At 36.9% G+C, this 9,985-nt stretch overlaps 1 pseudogene; it reads left to right on the top strand.

The window, feature by feature from the left end:
* Window positions 1-7,020: 7,020 nt before the first annotated feature.
* Window positions 7,021-9,261, top strand: LOC123611507 (annotated as a pseudogene).
* The last annotated feature ends 724 nt before the right edge of the window (window positions 9,262-9,985 follow it).

Here is a 9,985-nt window from a genome sequence, read left to right as displayed (position 1 = left end):
GGACAAGATGGGACTCGCGACTTCCTAGTACCTCACCATTTAGATTTCACCAAAACTGACAATTTTAGTTAAATCTTCATTTAATGTGTTCTCTTAAAGAAAATGTTTTCCCAGTTTCCACTTATATACAGGGAACATGGATTTATTACACTGTTTTCTCTTCCATCTCTGGTTCATTTTCTTGGATACAGATAACCTGATTCACAGGCAGAAGTCCCTATGTAAAAAGAGCTTATGTGTTTACCTAATGTATGTCGAGCCAAGTATATATTCAGTGGCTACAAATGACCTCAAGTTATTGGCCATTATAATTTGTTTGTGGTGACAGGAAACTCAGTTCTCATGGTGCCTAATGGATCACGTTAAATAGAATAGTAAGAAACCAAAAAATAAAATATTTGAAAACTCAGCAAGAATTTAAAGAGTGTAGCATTACAAGTTTTGAGAATCATAGTAATATCATTTCAGTTGCTTTCAAATCCTTCCTTCCCCAAACTTGTTATGGTTCACTGTGAGTGGAGTTTTCTTCCACACCACATTGACGATGGATTTCATGTATGACTTGTTTTAATCAACTGAATGTAGGTGACAGTAATAGAGTCAGCATGAGCTCAGGCTTTAAGAGGAATCACATAGTTATTATCAGTCCCTTTGTGCTTCTGCCATGCTCCATATGAAGAGCAAGTTCTAGATAGCCACAGATCACAGAATGAGACCTATGTGGATTCAACCTGTACCTGAACTACAGCCTACAGAATAATGCTTCACAGAGGAGTCAAGATGGTGGAACAGCATGGAAGTTTTTGTGAAATACAGCCAGACCAACACTAAACATTCCTACACACCTAGAAAACTTATTGGAGAACACAACAATCTGCACAACCAGAACCACAGAATTCAGCAGAAAGAGAAAATCATTTTTATTTTCAATTTTGATTAAAAATATTTTCTTTAATTTTTATTACTATAACTTTTCTTTTGTGTAATTATTTTCAAATTCTATTTTAATTCCATCATTTTATTTTAGTCTACTTCAGTGTATTCACCTTTTCAAATTTTTAAACAATTTCCTTTCTTTTTTTTCTCTTTTTCTTTTCTTTTTCTTGAATGCAAAAAGGAAAAACTTCATTTTTACTTTCAATTCATATTAAAAATATTTTTCTTTATTTTTTTTACTATATTTCTTGCTTTTATGTAATTTTTTTTCAAATTCTATTCTATTTCCACATATTTTAGTCTACTACAGTGTATTCACTTTTTCAAATTTTCAAACGATTTCCTTTTTTTTCTTTTTTTAACCTTTTTTGTTTCTTTTCTTTAATACAGAAAAAGAAAAAAATCATATTTATTTTTAATTTTTATTAAAAATATTTTTCTTTATCTTTTTTCTACTGTATTCTTTACTTTTGTGTATATTTCTTCAAATTCTTTTTTACTCCCATCATCTCATTTTAGTCTACTTCAGTGTATTCATTTTTTTCAAATTCTCAAATGATTTCCTTCCCCCCAACTTTTTTTCTCTAATCTGTCAAACCACTTTCAACACCCAGACCAAAACACACCTAGGATTGAGCATCATTTATTCGATTTTTGTATGGTATGTGTGTGTTTAACTTTTAAGTTTTAGTATTTTTTTAAGTTTCATATTTTTTAATTTTAATTTTTCTACCTCATTAATTCCTTTTCTCCCTTCAAAATGGCAAAACAAAGGAATTCACCACAAAAGAAAGAGTACGAAGAAATGACAGCTGGGATTTAACCAACACAGATACAAACAAGATGTATGAACCAGAATTTAGAATCACGATAATAAGAATACTAGCTGGAGTCAAAAATAGATTAGAATCCCTTTCTACAGAGATAAAAGAAGCAAAAAGCCAGAATGAAATGAAAAATGCTATAACTGAGCTACAATCATGGATGGATGCAGCAGCAGCAAGGATTGATGAAGCAGAACAGAATACCAGTGATATAGAGGACAAAATTATAGAGAATAATGAAGCAGGATATAAGAGGAATATTAAGGCAAAAGAGCATGATTTAAAAATTAGAGAAATCAGTGACTCATTAAAAAAGAACAACATCAGAATCATAGGGGTCCCAGAAGAGGAAGAGAGAGAAATAGGAGAAGGTTATGTGAGAAAATCATAGCAGAAAATTTTCCTAACCTGGGGAAAGACACAGACATCAAAATCCAGAAAGCACAGAGGACCCCCATTTGATCCAACAAAAACCGACCATCAACAAGGCATATCATACTCAAATTCACAAAATACTTAGGCAAGGAGAGAATCATGAAAGCAGCAAGGGAAAAAAAAAGTCCCTAACCTACAAGGGAAGACAGATCAGGTTTGCAGCAGACCTGTCCACAGAAACTTGGCAGGCCATGAAGGAGTGGTGGGATATATTCAGTGTGCTGAATCAGAAAAATACGCAGCCAAGAATTCTTTATCCAGCGAGGGTGTCATTCAAAATAGAAGGAGAGATAAAAAGTTTCCCAAACAAAAATTAAAGGAGTTTGTGACCACTAATACCACTCCTGCAAGAAATTTTAAGCGGGAGTCTCTGAAAGGAGAAAAGATGAATATATACATATATATATATGTATATATATATACATATATATATATATATGTATATTAAAAGCAACAAAGATTAGAAAGGAACAGAGAACACCACCAGAAACTCCAACTCTACAAGCATCATAATGGCTATAAATTCATAAATTTCAGTACTCACTCTAAATGTCAATGGACTCAATGCTCCAATCAAAAGACATAGGGTAACAGAATGGATAAGAAAACGAGATCCACCTATATGCAGTTTACAATAGACCCACTTTAGACTTAAAGACACCTTCAGATTGAAAATAAGGGAATGGAGAACCATCTATCATGCTAATGGTCCACAAAAGAAAGCCAGAGTAGCCATACTTATATCAGACAATCTAGACTTTAAAATAAACACTGTATCAAGAGATGCAGAAGGGCATTATATCATAATCAAGGGGTGTATCAACCAAGAAGACCTAACCATTTTAAACATTTATGCGCCAAATGTGAGAGCACCCAAAGAATATAAATCAATTAATCACAAACATAAATAACTCATCAATAGTAATATCATAATAGGAGACTTCAACATCCCAATTCACAGCAATGGACAGATCATTTACTCAAGAAATCAACAAGGAAACAATGGCTTTGAATGAAACACTGGACCAGATGGACTTAACAGATACATTCAGAACATTTCATCCTAAAGCAGCAGAATATACATTCTTCTCCAGTGCACATGGAATGTTCTCCAGAATAGACCATATACTGGGACACAAATCAGCCCTAAGTAAGTACAAAAAGACTGATATCATACCGTGCATATTTTCAGACCACAACGCTATAAAACTCAAAATCAACCACAAGAACAAATTTGGAAAGGTAACAAATACTTGGAGACTGAAGAACATCCCACTAAAGAATGAATGGGCTAAACAAGAAGTTAAAGAGGAGATTAAAAAGTATATGGAAGTCAATGAAAATGATAACACCACAACCCAAAACCTCTGGGATGCAGCAAAGGTGGTCAAAAGAGGAAGTATAGCAATCCAGGCTTTCCTAAAGAAGGAAGAAAGGTCTCAGATACACAACCTAACCTTATGCCTTAAGGATCTGGAAAACAACAACAACAACAACAACAACATCAACAAATAAACCCAAAACCAGCAGAAGACAGGAAATAATAAAGATTAGAGCATAAATTAATGCTATCAAAACCAAAAAACAAAACAAAACAAAACAACAACAACAACAACAAAAAAAAAACAATGTAGAACAGACCAATGAAACCAGAAGCTGGTTCTCTGAAAGAATTAACAAAATTGATAAACTACTAGTCAGTTTGATCAAGAAGAAAAAGGAAAGGACCCAAATAAATAAAATCAGGAATGAAAGAGGAGAGACCACAACCAACACAGCAGAAATAAAAACAATAGTAAGAGAATAGTATGAGAAATATATGCCAATAAAATGGGTAATCTGGAAGAAATGGACAAATTCCTAGAAACATATACACTATTAGACCTGAAACAGGAAGAAATAGAAAATTTGAAGAGACCCATAACCAGGAAGGAAATCAAATTAGTAATAAAAAATCTGCCAAAATACAAGAGTCCAGGGTCGGATGGCATTCCGGGGGAATTCTACCAAACATTTAAGGAAGAGGTAACACTGATTCTCTTGAAACTGTTCCAAAAAATAGAAATGGAAGGAAAACTTCCAAACTCTTTCTATGAAGCCAGCATGACATTGATCCCCAAAACCAGAGAGAGATTCCACTAAAAAGGCAAACTATAGACCAATTTCCCTGATGAGCGTGGATGCAAAAATCCTCAACAAAATATTAGCCAACCGGATCCAACAATACATTAAAAAAACTATTCACCATGACCAAGTGGGATTTATACCTGGGATGCTGGGCTGGTTCAATATCCGCAAAACAATTAACGTGATTCATCACATCAATAAAAGAAAGGACAAGAAATATATGATCCTCTCAATAGATTCAGAGAAAGCATTTGACAAAATACACCATCCTTTCTTGATAAAAACCCTCAAGAAAGTAGGGATAGAAAGAGTATACCTGGAGATAATAAAAGCTGTATATGAATGACCCAACGCTAATATAATCCTCAATGGGGAAAAACTGAGAGCTTTCCCCCTAAGGTCAGGAACAAGACAGGGATGTCCACTCTCACCACTGTTATTCAACATAGTATTGGAAGTTGTAGCCTCTGCAATCAGACAACACAATGAAATAATAGTCATCCAAATGGCTAAGAGGAGGTCAAACTTTCACTCTTTGCAGATGACATGATACTGTATATGGAAAACCCAAATGATTCCACCAAAAACTGCTAGAATTGATTCATGAATTCAGCAAAGTGCAGGATATGAAATCAATGCACAGAAATTGGTTGCATTCTGATACACCAACAATGAAGTGACAGAAAGAGAAATCAAGGAATTGATCCCATTTACAGTTGCACAAAAAAACATAAAACACCTAGGAATAAATCTAACCAAAGAGGTGGAAAACTATACGCTGAAAACTATAGAAAGCTTATGAAACAAATTGAAGAAGACACAAAAAAAAAAAATGGAAAAAGATTCCAGGCTCCTGGATAAGGAGAACAGATATTGTTAAAATGTCCATACTACCCAAAGTAATCTACATATTCAATGCGATCCCTATCAGGGTAACACCGTCATTCTTCACAGAGATAGAACAAAGAATCCCAAAATTTGTATGGAACCAGAAAAGACACTGAGCAGCCAAAGCAATCTTGGAAAAGAAAACCAATGCAGGAGGCATCACAATCCTAGACTTCAAGCTATACTACAAAGCTGTAAATATCAAGAGAGAATGGTACTGGCACAAGAACAGACACTCAGATCAATGCAACAGAATAGAGAAACCAGAAACGGACCCACAAATGTATGGACAGCTAATGTTGGACAAAGCAGGAAAGAATATCCAATGGAATAAAGACAGTCTCTTCAGCAACTGGTGCTGTGAAAACTGGACAGAGACATGCAGAAGAATGAACCTCGACCACTTTCTTACACCATACACAAAAATAAACTCAAAATGGATGAAAGACCTCAATGTAAAATAGGAAGCCATCAAAATCTTTGAGGAGAAAGCAGGCAAAAACCTCTTTGATCTTGGCCACAGCAACTTCTTAACACGTCTCTGGAGACAAGAGAAACAAAACCAAAAATGAACCACTAGGACCTCATAAAAATAAAAATCTTCTGCACAGTGAAGGAAACAGTTAGCAAAACTAAAAGGCAGCCAACAGAATGTGAGAAGATATTTGCAAATGACATATCAGATAAAGGGTTAGTGTCCAAAATCTATAAAGAACTATCAAACTCAACACCCAAAAAACAAATAATCCAGTGAAGAAATGGGCCAATGACATGAAGAGACACTTCTCCAAGGAAGACATCCAGATGGCCAACTGACACATGAAAAAATGCTCAATATCACTCATCATCAGGGAAATCTAAATCAAAACCACAATGAGATACCACCTTACACCTGTCAGAATGGCTAACATTAACAACTCAGGCAACAACAGATATTGGCAAGGATGTGGAGACAGAGGATCTCTTTTGCATTGTTGGTGGGAATGCAAGCTGATGCAGCCACTCTGGAAAACAGTACGGAGGTTCCTCAAAAAACTAAAAATAGAACTACCCTACGACCCAGCAATTGCACTACTAGGCATTTATCTATGGGATACAGGTGTGCTCTTTTGAAGGGACACATTCATCCCCATGTTTATAGCAGCACTATCAACAATAGCCAAAGAATGGAAAGAGCCCAATGTCCATCGATGGATGAATGGATAAAGAAGATGTGGTATCTATATACAATGGAGTATTACCCGGCAATCAAAAAGAATGAAATCTTGCCATTTGCAACTACGTGGATGGAACTGGAGGGTATTATGCTTAGTGAAATTATTCAGTCAGAGAAAGACAAAAATCATATGACTTCACTCATAGGAGGACTTTAAGAGATGAAAAAGATGAACATAAGGGAAGGGAAACAAAAATAATATAAAAACAGGGAGGGGGACAAAACAGAATAGACTCATAAATATGGAGAAGAAACTGAGGGTTACTGGAGGGGTTGTGGGAGGGGTGATGGGTTAAATGGGTAAGGGGCATTAAGGAATCTACTCCTGAAATCTTTGTTGCACTGTATGCTAACTAATTGGGATGTAAATTTTTAAAAATAAAAAATAAAATTAAAAAAAGAAAAATGCTTCAGCTATACAACAGTCTAGGAATAAGAAAAATAAGTGTTTATTTTCATATGTCACTGAGATTTGGGAAGTTGTTTGTTGCATCACATTAATGCAACGATAATGAATCAATAATTAAAAAAATGGCAATGCTTTTGACATTTTACTTATTTTAATTTTCCTTAACTTTTTTGGTTCAGCCAGTCATGTCAGTCAAAGATATGGACAAAAGAAAAGAAACTTTAATAACAGATTTTGTTCTCTTCTGATTCTTCCCCAATATGAAGTATGTCAGTATCCTTATCTACAGTATCATCCTGATCTACCTAACTGCACTCACTGGGAACTTTATCCTGCTCCTCTGGATATGGATGTACTTAAGGCTCCACACCCTGATGTATTTTGTGATCAGCCAGTTTTCTGTTTTAGACTTGGCCCTAATAAGCAGCACTGTTCCAAATATGGCAATCAACTTTTTCTCTGGAAGGAAGACTATCTCATGTTTTGCCTGCAGAACTCAGATATTTTTCTTCTTTAGGGGGTGCTGAAAGCATTCTCTTGACCCTAATAGCCTATGACTGTTATGTGACTGTGTGCAACCTTTTCAGGTATGCAGTCATTATGAACCACAGGGACTGTATGCAAATGGTTACAGTTGTTATAGACTCTAAATCTCATGTTCTCTTTTGGCCAGCAAGAGAGTGGATGCAGAAGTAGAAATGAGAGATGGCTAATGTCTGGGAAAAGACAAGAGCCCAGAATAAGGGTCCTTGTCCAATTTGTTAGTATCAGAAAGATTACAAACATGGTGATGGACATGCACAAAGAGGCAATAAATCTGTTAACATTAACTCATGGACATGAGGGAAAGGGGTTCTTGAAGATATTCAGGGTTAGGGGTTTGGGTTAATACAAAACAAAATCCTGGTGCTGGACAGTTGGGCGGAAAGTTGTTTACAACAGACCTGAGGCACCAACTCTGTTTATCTTAGCTAGCCTAGGGGACGAGACAGATAGAGAAAATAACCTCAGGGTTAATAAGGCACCTTTTCTTTGCTAAGCAGCTCTGCTCTGGGCAGCTTCACCCACAGCACAGTGGTCTATAGTCCTATTCACCTGTTTACCTAATTTGGTCCTTCCTTCCTATGAAAACAGCTTTCTGCTATAGTACTAAGTTGGGGAGCACTTCCGCCCTGAATACCTAATCTTGTTTATTTCATATACCTATGTTCTCTACGGGAGCCTCTGCCCCCTGTGGGACCCAAGGAATTTAACAAAAATCCCTTACCCCTGGACAAGCAGAGCAAGACTAACTCCATTTTGTGCTACACCCACCATCTCATGTATAACCCCCACATGACCTACTTATTGCTTAAGACACTCCCCCCCTCTAGTCAAGCCGCTGAGCACACCCTTACTGGAAACCAGCTTGTATAGGAATGCGGAACCCCTAACCGCCAAAGAATGTAAACCCCGCCTTTTGCCCGCCAAACTTGCGTGCCAATTCTTAAATGCCGCCTTTTGCCTGCCAAACTTGCGTGCCAATTCTGACCAGAGTGATAGGCTAGTTCAAACAGCTACTATAGGGTAAATTGTAATTCAATTGGCCACCTGCGTGTGGACTGACATGACTATGCAACTTTCTGTGTGTGTTACAATCTCATTGGCCACTGGCCCCTACAAAACTGCTATGACTTTTAACCTAGGGGTCCAAGTCCCTGCTCCACTGTGTCGGGTATACTTGGGCCCAAGCTCGAGCTTGCAAATAAACCCTTGTGCATTTGCATCGGTATCAGCTCCTTGGTGGTCTCTCGGATTTGAAATTGGGGGCATTACACCCCACCTTCTCTATACTTATTTACCTAATCTTGTTTACCCCAAACGTGGGTGTGAGCATCCTATGACTTTGTACTTTTTATGCCTTGTTAACCCATTGGTGTAAGCCAGGGAATTTCTAAGCTTATTCCTCACATACAGTGTCTTGGATTGGGGACATTTTAGCTTCTATAACTTACACATCTTATACCATGAGTCTGCCAATCTGTGGCTCCAGAGAAATACACCATTTCTACTGTGAGATGCCAGGAATCATGAAGTTCTCATGCAAAGACACTTCCACCTATGAGCTAGTGGCCTTTGTGATGGGAATTGCATTTATGATTATCCCCTTTGGATTTATCATGGCTTCCTATACCTTCATTTAGAGGGTATATGCCCTTCATATGAAATCTCCCCAAGGCAGGAACAAAGACTTGGCCACCTATTCCTCCCATCTTATGGTGGTAAGTTGTTTTCTAGGACCATATGTTTATATGTATATGACACTTGATTCTTCCCACACCCCGGAATAGGAGCAGGCTGTGTCTGTATTTTGCAGTGTTCTCACTCCCATGCTAAATTCCCTCATCTATAGTCTGAGAAACAAGAATGTGGTTGGGGCTCTTTAGATAGTCCTGGGAAATATTCAGTCTCTAAACAGAACATACGGAAAATTATGTGGAAAATTATGTAGAGGGCCAAGAGGCAAAGACCCCAGAAGTCTCCACAGTCACTTTTTCTGGCATGAAGAACTTTATTCTATCCCTCTCGAAGCACCATGTGGTTAGATTCGATCTTTAATATTAACTCAATCAAAAAGCTTAAGGACGTTAGTTAGTTTCTAATGAGTTGTTTCCAAGTGGCTAAACTCAACTGCCATTATTCTTGAAATCAGCTGATAACTTAAAAAAAATTTCAGTTTTCTCTTCCTACACCTGCTGATGTGGGCTGAATGTTTGTGTCTCTCTCAAATTTATATCTTGAAATCCTAACTTCTAATATGATGGTATTAGGAGATGGGTCTCTGTTCCCATGGTCATAGATGAATTTCATACCCTTATAAAAGAGACCCCAGAGAGCTCCCTTTTCCCTTCTGTTATGTGTGTACACAGTAAGATGGCCAACTGTAAATTAAGAAATGGGCCTTCATCAGACACTGAATCTTCCAGTACTTTGATATTGGATTTTCCATTCTCCAGAACTATGAAAAGTGAATTTGTGTTATGTCACCTAGTCCATGATAATCTCTTATAGCAGCCTAAAGGGACAAAAACACCTTCTGTAAACATTTCTCACTGTCCTTTGGGGCTCAACTTTGTTAATTATCATTGGAAATCTGGATATTGTTAATTT

Source organism: Leopardus geoffroyi, chromosome A1 (genome assembly GCF_018350155.1).
Source record: "Leopardus geoffroyi isolate Oge1 chromosome A1, O.geoffroyi_Oge1_pat1.0, whole genome shotgun sequence".
Taxonomy (NCBI): Eukaryota; Metazoa; Chordata; class Mammalia; order Carnivora; family Felidae; genus Leopardus; species Leopardus geoffroyi.
The sequence above is the reverse complement of the archived record's forward strand: the minus strand, read 5'-3'. Positions and strand labels throughout refer to the sequence as shown.